Source organism: Xiphias gladius, chromosome 7 (assembly GCF_016859285.1).
Source record: "Xiphias gladius isolate SHS-SW01 ecotype Sanya breed wild chromosome 7, ASM1685928v1, whole genome shotgun sequence".
In the NCBI taxonomy this organism is placed as follows: Eukaryota; Metazoa; Chordata; class Actinopteri; order Istiophoriformes; family Xiphiidae; genus Xiphias; species Xiphias gladius.
The window spans coordinates 28,587,913-28,600,115 of NC_053406.1; the positions used below are offsets into that span (position 1 = coordinate 28,587,913).

Below are 12,203 nucleotides of genomic sequence, written 5' to 3' on the forward strand. Positions count from 1 at the left end.
CCCTGAACTCGCCGGCTGTTTGTCTCTCCCCACCTAGTTTCCCGATTTCTTCGGAATCGAGCAAATCCATTTACGCACATAAGGAGCAAGTAAGCGAAGCAGAAAACTCGGCGTGTCTGTGTGTGAAAGAGCGTGAGAGCCGAGCGTCTAATCTGGTATGATGATTTCCGAATAGCAACGGAGGCACTTGGTTCTATAATGGGAGGAGAACAAGCTGGAAGGGGCGAAAGGCAAGAGATAAAAGGGCAAGAGGGGAAGAGAAAACACGGAGCGAAGGGATAAAAGATATTCTCTAATCTAAACACATCGGACAGAGATCAGCGACCGGAGTCGTTTTTATTTTGTCTGTCCGTCTTCAGGGCAACAGAACTACAAAAGCAACAAAGATTAAATCTGACCTTTTGTGGTCCGAATGGTGAATCACTTGCATGACAGAAAGAGAAGAGTGAATCATCTGCAGGAGCCACGACTCTGACCTCTGCACTTTTACACTGTTGACTCACATATAGTACGGCTGAGTTTTATCTGAACATCTGAGAGCACGGCTCAGGAGGCAAGAGGCCTCTCTCCTGCTTAATAATCGTACGCTTCCCATCGTTCAGCCATAGGAGCTGCTAGGACAGTCAGAGCCTCACTGCATCGCTTCCCCCTTTAGTTTCCTGTATCGTCTCAGTTAAAGGCCGAGACCCCGTTTTCCCATGATATTAATATTCAGCATAGACAAAAACCCTATCTGGATCAGGAAAAGTAGAGCCCGTGAAGCAGCATCACTGCAGGTGGCTCTCGCAGGACCAGTACGAAATGCCCAATGAGGTTTGTGTGACTGACGGGGGTCGCCGCGCATCGTAGCAGCCCCTCGAGAGCATCCGCACCGCTTTCCCTGACCCGAGACGCCCCGTTTCTGTTATCGTCCGTCGGCTCCCGCCGAACCTGATCGGCGCCCTGAGATCAAGGTGTGGGCAGATCCCAGATAAAACTTTGCATTAATACCAGGTGTAAATGAAAAGGCGTGTGATCAGACGTCATTGGTCAAGTATCTCTGGGGCAACAGAGAACTGAGGAAAAAAAAAACACTGACTCCAGATCTGCAAATGTCTGCACGAGGGGCGGGTCCTCTTCCAGCTCATCAGCAGTGAACCACAAGACCACGCGGTGTGTTACATGTGGCAAATTCTCAATTTCTCCTTTGAGAAAATGCTGAAAATATCACAACGGTAAGAAGAGAAATCTTCAAGTGAACATTCCCTGGATCCGGAAAAAAACAGGATGGAAAAATCAAGAATTAAAACATTTCAAATATTCACCACTGAGTATGGTAGTAGGTGAATATCATGGCATGAAAAAAGAAAAGCCCTAGGTTGATGCATATTCAGCTCTTTCTTCGGGCCCATCGAGCTCAGCTTACAGGGAGTCAGGTTTGTTTCCTCGCACTGAATTTGCCTTGTGATTCACCGTGTGTGTGTGTGTGTGTGTGTGTGTGGGGGGGAGCCTTGATCGCCGGTGAGAGAAAATATCATGGAAAGACCTGAGAGGCTCCTGTGTTTGTTTATTCCTGGTTGATCCTCCAGCAAGGGGAACACACTGACTCACCAGCTGACTGACACACACGCACACACACACACACACACACACACACACACACACACACACACACACACACGGCATCCCATGGTCCACTTTTGCTGGTTTTTGTATAGAAAACAAACGTCCATCCATCCAAGTGCAAAGACCCATTTCACCTATTAACTCCACCAAACGTGATTGTTTTTAGGAGGTGCCTGGTGTAACCACAGACCCTAACCCTAACAGAGCCGGACTGGAGTCCCGCAGCTTGACTTTGACCACCACTGGTGCTGGACTTGCTTGGACTTTAGACTTTCGAATGGGGGTGATTTAACACCCTCCAAACATACTTACAAAGCAGCGTGCAGAGAAATCACTCTTCCTTTACCGGACAACGGATACACAGTTACGCTCCGAAAACTTCCAGTGACTTTAAATAGGGTGCAGGACGAGGCTCTGAGTCGGGACGTGTTGGTCTTGACCTTGGACTCAACTTGGGACTTGCTTTTCTTTTACCAGGGCCTCACAGTCAGGGCTTGAGAGTCATCTAGCCACTCTGTCCCACTTCTGCACGATCAATACACGAACGTGTTGTCGAACGCTACATGAATCAGAAGCAGAAGCGGGACGGATCCGTGGAGCAGAGAAAGAGAGCGAGACAAACCTGCCGAGAGGTTTTTGCTTCTGTCGTCTGTCTGTCTCTGCACAATCTGTGTTTACCTTCCAGTCTGTGTATCAGAGTATGCGTGCATGTATAATGTGTGGGTCATATGCACACTAAAGGGTGTATGTCGTGTTTTAGCACTCGAGCCCACTAAGCTAAAGCTAAACAACACTGAAAAGCATAGGAAGCTGGCTGTGTGTGTGTGTGTGTGTGTGTGTGTGTGTGTGTGTGTGTGTGTGTGTGTGTGTGGTGCAAAGCCCTCCTATCTCTCCACGCAGTAATTGTCTCATAATTATTATTCATCATAGACTCTTTGATCGTGGAACTCTCTACTGATATTAATATTATCGTCTACTGGAAAGAGAGATGGGAAATAGGCAAAGAAAGAGGGAAAGAATCAAAGAATAACTTGAAAGACAGAAGCCCACATGAAGTTAAAAAAAGATATTTAGAAAAAGGGAGACGAGAAAGAGAAGCAAGATGAAATATAGAAAGTGTGACAGAGAGAGAGAGAGTGGGGATGCTGAAGTGGGAACGAAGATCACGAAGAGAGAGAAAGCAATACCACAACTCAGAGCGAGATGAAAGACAGGATGAGAAAGAAAAGGAAGCTGACAGAGAAAGACGGTGAGCAGGTGATCCGAAGGAAGACAGGAAGGGGGAAAAGAAAGGGAAGTGAGGAAGAAAGAGCAGCAGAGAGGACAGAAGGTTTTATCATAAATAATAAAACCTGCAGAGAATAGTTCACAAAACTTCACCATCCGCAACAAAGACAAACCTCTGCGTAAATATGAAATGTGCAACAATGCACTTTTACACCTAGACCTGCCTTTGCATTTCAGAATAAAAGAAAAAATAGAGTTTAAAGAATTTATCAAAATCTATCATTGTTGCCACTGTCGTCTTTTGTTGTTAAGCAAAATGCACCAGTGTTTCTGATAAAAAACCTCTGGCTCACCTGCTTAAGAACCTGTCATAGAAAAACTTGTTTGTCTTTTTTCCTCATACATTGTTCATCTGGATGTTAAATCGTCATCCGGAAATGTATATTTTCTTTGTATATATCATGTTTTTGCAATATTTTCTGATTTTTTAAGGCACCGGGAGGAGCAGGGTCGCCATATTTTGCTGTTTACGACTTGCCAGTTGTGATAGGAAATGGTGGAACAGAATATTAATTCAAGTTTTTGGAACAGACAAAAACGCAAGAGCAACACAGAGCCGACGTACGGCATTTAAATGTCATCATTCCACAAAGGCTCCCAGCATGCGTGGAGGGTGACTCCCCCAGAGACAAACTCTGCCGTGATGGGCTACGCACAGAGTAAAATAGCGCCAGAGAATCGGATACGGAGAGGAGGTCAAAGGTCGCTCGTTTCTCGCTCTATTAGAAAACACAGGTGCCGAAGAGAAAGATTAGAGATCCATCGCCCACATGATAAATGAATGTGATCGCGGCCAGTGCAGAGGTCTGAATCGCAGTAAAGAGCCGTTCTTAGAGTTTTGTGGAAATGGTTTGCTCCTTGGAGAGTGAGGAAAACCGGCATGTCTCCCGGCGTGGCAACGATATATCAGCGTCGTCGCTGCACTTACGGCCCCCTCCAGGGGCTTTTATGTCAAGAGCTTTGCCTGAAATCTGAGGGAAGGGGCAGTGTCGGACCGTTTCCTCCCGCAGGAAAACTATTTCTGTGCTCTGAAAATTCAAGGCTCCCTCAGGAATTCTCTAGCCATCCGCAGGGAATCAGCGAGCGGGTTCAAGTTTCCGAAGAAGAAATGTTGTCATGTCATCATTATATTTGCAACGGACTGAATCGTGTGCGCAATTTTGCCGTAATCGGTTAAACCGCGTGAACATTTTGCAACTACAATTCCAGCTCGTACACCACCACCACGTGAGGAAGCTGGAAAATTTCGACTTTGCCAATAACCGGTAGTAATCTAAAAAAACCACAACAACAAAACAAAAAAAACCTGCTGAAATCGAACACAGAGACGACTCTACTGCTTATTAGTTTTGACCAAGGCTGTTTTCTTAATGGAGACGAGAACTCATGCCGCGAGTACATCGAAAAAGAATAATGTCTAAAAATGTAAGTCTAAGCATAAATAACAAGAGACAGGAAGCAGCTGGAAGGTGAGCTCTCTTCTGACTCTATTATAATGGAAACTCTCCAGGATGTCTGCATCATGTTTAAGACTTAAAGACTGAGTAGTTTTCTGCTCAACTGGTGTGAAGGGAGGAAGGTGGTGGGGAGAGGAACTCCCAGGTCCAAAGACAGCAAGGCCATGTAGGAAGGGGAGATAAAGTAACAAGAAACCTAGATGTGTGGATGAGAGAAATAAGGCGTTTCAACTCACGTATCCATATAAAGCTCGATATGTTAAAAAAAAAGAAAAAGTGACTGGAGATAAAACATGGAAGATTGATTTAATCGCCAGCTGTTATCAAAACACCACTTCAGGTTTCATATAAAAAGACACCGCAACAGCTGTAAGGAATTCTGATCATTTACCAACAGACAACTTCAATTCTCTCCCGTAAAAGCTCTGTTTTCCTCCTTTTTTCCTTTGAACGTACAGTAAGTGTACAAATACGCTGGAAGTAAAACGTACTTAAAGGATCAAATATGAAAGTATTTATGAAGAATAGGAGTGTTCAGAGTCTTGTATAATTACATGTACATTCATCTGTAGATTAGGATTACCAAAGCATTAGCATGCAAGGTGCATTAGCAAGGCAGCGCTGCTAATTTTAACACTGTAGACTCGTCCCGACGACACTTTGTATTTATTAGACGATTAAGTATAGATGACAACGTGCGGTGCAGCAGAAAGTACCCGTCCCCCTGAAATGTAGAAATGTGGTGAGGTGGAAGTGAGCTCAAGCGGAGTGAAAGGTTTTGTCTGTTTCGTTTGCCGGGGAGTTTTCCCCGCTGAGAGCACCGGCCTTCGCTTCAGCCGTTTTAAGTTGAATTTGAACTTTTACGGCGGGGTACTGTGTCCCGCCACTTCTGGTTAGCTGGCGCGATGGCAGGTAGACGATCGCGTTACCGGCCGCCGTCAAACTTTCTCAGTTTTACTGTTGATGTCAGGTCGTGTTTAGTGTGAAACCTGAGCAGAGTTTGAATCTCACTAAAAGTCCATGTGCGCTCGGTGCTCTGGATAAGTGGATGCGCCCAAATTGAAAAGGATCTGAAATATCCAATGGCTCATTCTCTGAGAGGATGGTATCGCCTTTCCTCACTCGCACACACACACACACACACACACACGCGCACTGATTGGCTGAAAGTGGACCCCTTCTCCTCATCTTCCCCATTCTGTGCTAATCAGATGGAGATTACAAGAAGATGGAGATTACACACCCACACACAGTTATCCAGTTCCCCGTGAGTTCTGCTCTCCCCCATGTCTATTCTCAGGAGAAAATGGCACACATTAGACTTTCATGGCTGGTGCGCGCGTGTGTGTGTGTGTGTGTGTGTGTGTGTGCGGTTGTGGATGTCTGCATATCCCCATGTGGAAGGACAGTCTGCTTATGTGTCATCCTTACATAAAGTTGTTAGATGCAAGAGAGAAAAAAAAAAGAAAGAGAGAAAGAGAGAGAGAAAGAAACAGCAGAGGCCGAGCGATTCGGAATTTCAGGCTCCGACACATCTGGATCGTTACACCGTCCTTTTCCCACGCCATTCAAACTCAGAGCTCCACGGTCAATGGGATATCTCTTGTCAAACCCCTTGAATTAAATCTGAAAGTCCACACTTCAGTCGCATCTTAGTTGTGTTCCTCGCTGCTTCCTTTTACTGGCGTCAGGTTATTGTTTGATTGCATTTCTTTTATCTGTGCTGTACAGTTTGGTAAAAGTAGCATGGAAGTCGTTATTGGTGGGTTTGTGCACTGAACGCTGTATTGTCTGGTCCCCTTGCGGCAGTTGCTCTTGCACCACGGGTGATAACTGCAATTGAGCTGCGAACATCTCGTTACATACGAACTGTGTCATGTCAGAATGAAGCCTAACCAGCTAGGTTCCTTAAGTCCTGGATTTCAGTTCTAAATACAAGTTTAGAACGACTTCCCGGTAGCTTCTGTTCTGGTAGAATAGAATAGTAGCTCTCTCACTGCTGATTTTACCACCTGAGCCCCTTTTAAAAAGAAAAACGAACATGGGGGACATTTTTTCAGTTTTCCCCCCAAATCTCTTCTTTCCCCCCTCATTTCCTGCCCCAGCTCGCTGTGGTAATACAGCACAAGATCTTTTTTTTTTTTTTTTTTTTTTTAATGGACTCGGGGCTATTTATTCCATCTTTTGTCTGTGCACTGAAGCTCTGCCCCTTGCAATCCCCTTACAGTTCTTTTTCTTGGACACTTGTGCTGTGTTTGATGCAGGAATTGCAGCTTACTGCAGCTTACGCTGTCGCAGCCATTGTGTGTCACTCCGGATAAGTTGGCTGAGCGACTCAAGTGTAAAGCTTTACCGGGACGCTTTAGTTTGTAACATAGCTACACGGAGTTTTGGAACAAGGTTCTTGTCTGCAGACAAGAAGGAGGGTAGGATAGTCAAGTTTAGGACATGAACTTAAGATGCCAGAATGCGACATATAACAACTTCTCATCATTTGGCAAACGACAAGAAAGAACCTGGACTGATCTTTACGAATCGGTTTGTATGAAATCCTCCATCTGAGATGTCACATAACCGGTTTTAGGATTATAAAGATGCTGTGGGGTAATGTTGAAAGGGCAGCACTTTTAGGCACAGTATGCACGTGCCATTTGGCCACCTCTGCCAGGCTTACTTGAGAGAAAAAACCCCAAAGTGCGCAGTCTCACACTGACACACACCTCCAACGCGTTCAGAACGGCAACCACCTACACAGAGATAGACACCGGGGAAAGAGGCTCTCACGACTGAACGAGACAGTACACACAAAGCATCATGGGTCCGAAAACTGACTCTCATCAACACAACAATACTTTCAACTTGCCAGATCAGGATCTCACCTGCCTCCTTAGCTAGTTTACGAGGACCCTTGAGCAAGACACTGAAAAAGCAGAGGGTCACTGTGGCAATTGATCGCTGATCATATCTACCTGTGTCTGAACACAGCAAAACCGAAGCAGGTGTTTTCTTAACGAGGTGACCGGGGTGGGAACAGGCCTCAATTTCCTTTCCTGAACCGTAAACTCGGGTGTCTGTAGCTCAGGTTGAAGCTGGGTGGGGCCACGCATCTTGGGATTTTTTACGAGACCAGCGTACGGATATGAGCTGTTCGACAAAAGGTGTGAGGTTCTCGGCGCGAACAGAGTTACCAGAGCTTGCAGAACGCTGAGAGTCAGGTAATAGATACGGCCATTGATCATACGGTTGGTGGTCAAGCATACCACACGCCGAAGTGAACGCCGAGCTCCAAGTCGCTCCCCATGTGTATCGGGGAGAAATCAAAATAGCCGTATTGTAAATGTCAGTCAAGTCCATAGTCATGACAAGAGTTTGCTGCCCATAACAAATTTATGACCTAGTACTCCAGCAACCTCTGTCCAAACTTTGGCTAAATATTTCAACTATCGCACCAAGAATTATTAACAACCAGGAACTATTTAGCAATTGACCGGTCACAGTCATTTCCATTATATTCCTGTCATAATTTATAAGTGGAATAGTTACCCAGCTGACTGCCAGGTAAGGGAGACTGGGCCTCAATCGGACATTTAATATTTGCCCGGTTGTTTCCCGCTCTGCTTGTCACCATTTGCAACCATGTAAGCACAAATAATCAAATTAGCACATTAAAAATTCCATTAAAGGTGACCCTACCTGAATTTCTCGGGGAAGCAGGAAGTCCTCCGGTGGAGTCGGTCCTTTAATGGCGAATTCACACTCCAGTCACATCACTGGCCTCAGGGTTACAACGGGACGACAAGCTAACAAGGACACCCTCCTACCTGCAGAAGAGCAGAGACAGAGGAGGAGGAGGAGAGGGAAGGAGGGAGGTGGAAGTAGAACAAGGAAGGAGTGCAGAGATGGAGAGGAGAAGGAGAGAAATGTCAATATGTTGCATCATTAATTCATTGGTATTCCCAAAGCTTCAGTCCCCCCCCCCCTCCTCGTGCTGGCCCTCCCTTCGAGGCTCCGCGCATATGCAGCGAGAGCGAAGGGGAAAATCCGGAGCCCAGTGCCGGTTTTGGTCGTTCTACCGAGAAGCACATTTCGGCAGGAAGAAGAAAAATATTGACGGATCCAAGGTGTGAAGTTGCAGACACTGAACCATTAATTTTCCAGTATTTTGGCAACTTCAATGTCAAGAGATGTCTGGATGTCTCACTATACTTTTTTGGCCAGTTTCTTTTTTTTTTTTCTTTTTTTTAGTCTTTTCAGTCACATACTTTATATTATCATCATTCCAACATAATTTCTGTTCCATATCTCAAGGTGCAGTCGAGACCTGTTTCACACGTGACGACTCAACAGCAAATCACCAAACCAGTGCCTGCTAGATTACTGAGAATTTTAACTCAGCTGTTGTAAAGTACAGGGTAAGTACGAGTCCACCTCAAAAGCCTGATAGTTTTTGTGGCAACTGCTTTGATGACTGATTCACTGTTTAGGTGGTGAGGTCATTTTCCAGATCTGAATTGTAAGGTTGTGCTGCTTCACCAAGCTTGATCCTGAACTGAAATCATTTGGGTCTTGGACTGATACGCTGACGAAAAACAAACCGTTTGACGGCGTCGCGTCGGCACTTTTTCACTATTTTCTGACACATCATTGGCCAGAAGGTTGATACAGAAGATAAATATCCGATTACTTTGCTAATGAAAATGGCAGTGAACGAACCATTGCAGAACAGAAAAACGTCAGCGTTGTCAAGAATGAAAGGCACAGCGTTGTGGTGTATATGCTGGATGGATCTGACCTGACCACAAGTGGCTGGAATGGAGGAAAAGGTTGAAACGAACTGATTCCTGCCACTTATGTAGAGCAAAGCTGGGACCTTTCAGAAATGGAAAGTTTTTCTGTCGAATGACATTCAAACACACGTCCTACCCGCTAGATTCAATGACCCACAAGCGAACAAGGTCAGCTTGGTTTTTTTGTTTCTTTAGCCTGTCACGCAAACTCGTAGTCACCTGGATAGATGTATACATACGGGGTGGCTCAGGAAAATGTTGAAACATCATAAAAGGAAAGAGAGGAATGATATATACTTAAAAAAGGCTTTTGTGGATTTGACATATGCCAAGAGAGAGAAGCATGATTGCTCAGAAATATGATACAAAGTTTATGGGTTTTTTCCCCTTTGAATTTCATTGTGTTTTTCATGGTAAATGTGGTGGCATCTGTCCTCCAGAATTAATGAGTGAGAGTTTTGTCTGGAGCGGCTGACCTTCACTCCAACATTCAACAATCACACTGGAAAATAAATCCGTCAGAGAAGAAGACGAGATTTGCAGTTTTGTGTAGCCTCAACAGAGGAAAAAGATGTGTTTTGAGTAAGTGGCACGACTCATTTTTCTCAGCTAGAAAAACTCCTCTTTCTTTGCACATCATTCTTTCCACCTACACACAGAAACCTGCAGCTGACTGTTCATGTTTGCTCTCTTGGGTTTCTCCTAGGGCATGCTGGGAAATGCGTGAAACTGCAAAGTGAAGTTGACGAGGAAGGTTAAGGGAAAGCGGGTACGCCATGAAATAAATAAATTAGAACGTGTTTTCACAGAATAACTCCTGGAACACAGTGAACATCACAGACACAGGATCTCTGAGTTTGATGTCAGGGTGGTGTAGGTGTAGTGTAGGTGACTGTTCACCTTACAGAGGAATGGTTACATCATATGCAATGCATTGGCAAATATATACAAACATATGTATATTTATATATGTGGTTGTGTGTGTGTGCGATTCTCAAATATATATATATATATATATATAATTTTTTTTTTTGAAATTCTAAATGTATTAACTTGAATTGGCTCCAGGCCTGCAGGGATGTACTTCTGTTTACTTTAGTTAATTTAGTTTGCGCAGTCCTGAAAGATAGAAGTAAGGTAATTAAACAAAAAGGTGCAGCCACAACAGCATAACACAGCAGAAACACAATTTGTGCAGCGGAGATTAATGACAGAAAAGGAGAGCTGCAATAGCTGCCTCCAAAACAAGAAAGAAAAGTACAAGAACTTCCTGATGATAAGGTGTGACTGAATTAGATCAAAATCTAAATGACTTGAAAAAACACAACATGATGGACAACGGCAGGAAATCCACAGAGTTCTTGAAAAATAAGCAGAAAAAAAATGTGAAAAATCTGCCTGTAGAGAGAGAATTAATGGAAGGGAATGGGAGGAGGAAGGAGGAAGACTTCAAGCTGTTATCTTCAGACACTACAAAGGAGGGAATTGTAGCAGTGACAGGAAGCTGTCTAGCCAGAGAATCAAATAAACAGCAGATAACTGGGGAGAAGAGGAGACCAGGAAACTTCCAGCAGATCTAATTCAGGAAAAACTGAACCGAAGTAACTCCGAGTGGTAACATCGCTTTGCGTCAACAAAAGAAGAGCAAGACATCGAATGTCAAAGACCCATCACATGTGAACATTATTTTTGCTTCTTTAGAGGTGACCAGAGATATTCTATATTCTTTGCCTTATTGTTAACAAATCTCAAAGCGCTGTGTGTGAATCCAAAGCCCGATGAATCTGATTCCTCTGAGCCATAGAGCTCCACTGTTGTCCAAAAACTATTAAACACATCAGCGAGCCTCGCTGTTGCACTGAGCGACATGTTCTTTCGTTACCGTGAACACACAGACACAAACACACAAATTTACTCAGTCCCACACCATTCTGCCGCCCCAAATACTCAATAGAGAACCAAATGTGGATTAATCCGCCACCGAAAGTAGTCCAACAAATGAGCCCTCCTCCTCTTGTTTGGGTAAAGTTTCCTACAATTTTTGAGAATAAAACTTGAGTTTTGAGCCATTTTCAAAGATTTACATCTTCAATAGGAACCAGTGGGCTTGGAGCTGAGAGCCGCAGACAGAGGAGGGAGGCAAGAAATCGAGAGAAAGACTCACCCATTTTCATGGGATTTGTTGACAATAAGAAAAATACAGAATAATCCCAGTATAATCCTTAAGGAAACACATGTGACTAAAACTTACTTATATAGCACTTTTCTAAACCGTAGAAAATCACCTACAGAAGGAGGAAAAATTGGGGATTGAAAGATACCCAGAAGACAATACATACAAATACTAAAGTAATTGAATTTTAATGAAATAAATGCAATATCCAAACAAAAAAAGTGAATTGTAGGATTAAAAAAAAAAGAAGAAATTAGTGTGGGAGGCTGATCCATAGTCAAGGAGCAACACGTACGAAATCATGGTCAAAAAAGCATAAATTGACAGCATTTGCAAACCCTGTATTTGTATGATCATTGTACGAAGATTTAGAATAGGTGAAAAAGCTCATTTTTATGCGAGGTCAAGCATCTACCTTTATGAGCTACGTTCTTAAGAAAGAGATGGATTAGGGAAGAGATTAGAGGGAATTTAGTCAGACGGAAAGAGTGAAATGGAAATGAGAGAAACAGAGGGATGAAGTGAGAGAGAGAAGCCAGAGATGCCAGATGTAAAAAGGTATGATCAGAAATGTCAAAGAGTGCGATTCAGGAGGTAGAGCCAGACTCAAAGGAGATAAGAGCGAGGAGAAGAGCGTTGGACCACAGAGCAGCAGACGGGTGTCTCACAGGGACGCTTCTCGTCTTCCCGCCGGTAAGCACTTCAATGACTGACAGCTGGATTAGCATTAGCACGACTACACAAGGGCAGATTAGCGTTAGCATGGCCTGTCACTACACAAAAAAGGATTAGCCTTGGCATGGGCTAAAGCTGCCGGCTAAGAGATTAGCACTAGCTATAGCATGGCTCTGAGCCACATGCGGAAAGATTAGCTAGTCTGACTCCATACCGATC

At 44.1% G+C, this 12,203-nt stretch overlaps 1 long non-coding RNA gene across 1 annotated transcript in view; it reads right to left on the reverse strand.

Annotated features, from left to right (window-relative positions):
• Positions 1–12,203, reverse strand: part of LOC120792212 — a 95,355-nt gene that overhangs the window by 31,585 nt on the left and 51,567 nt on the right. The window contains exon 2 of the long non-coding RNA XR_005707784.1: positions 8,043–8,170. This is a non-coding gene — a long non-coding RNA (uncharacterized LOC120792212). The remainder of the gene's footprint in view (positions 1–8,042; positions 8,171–12,203) is intronic.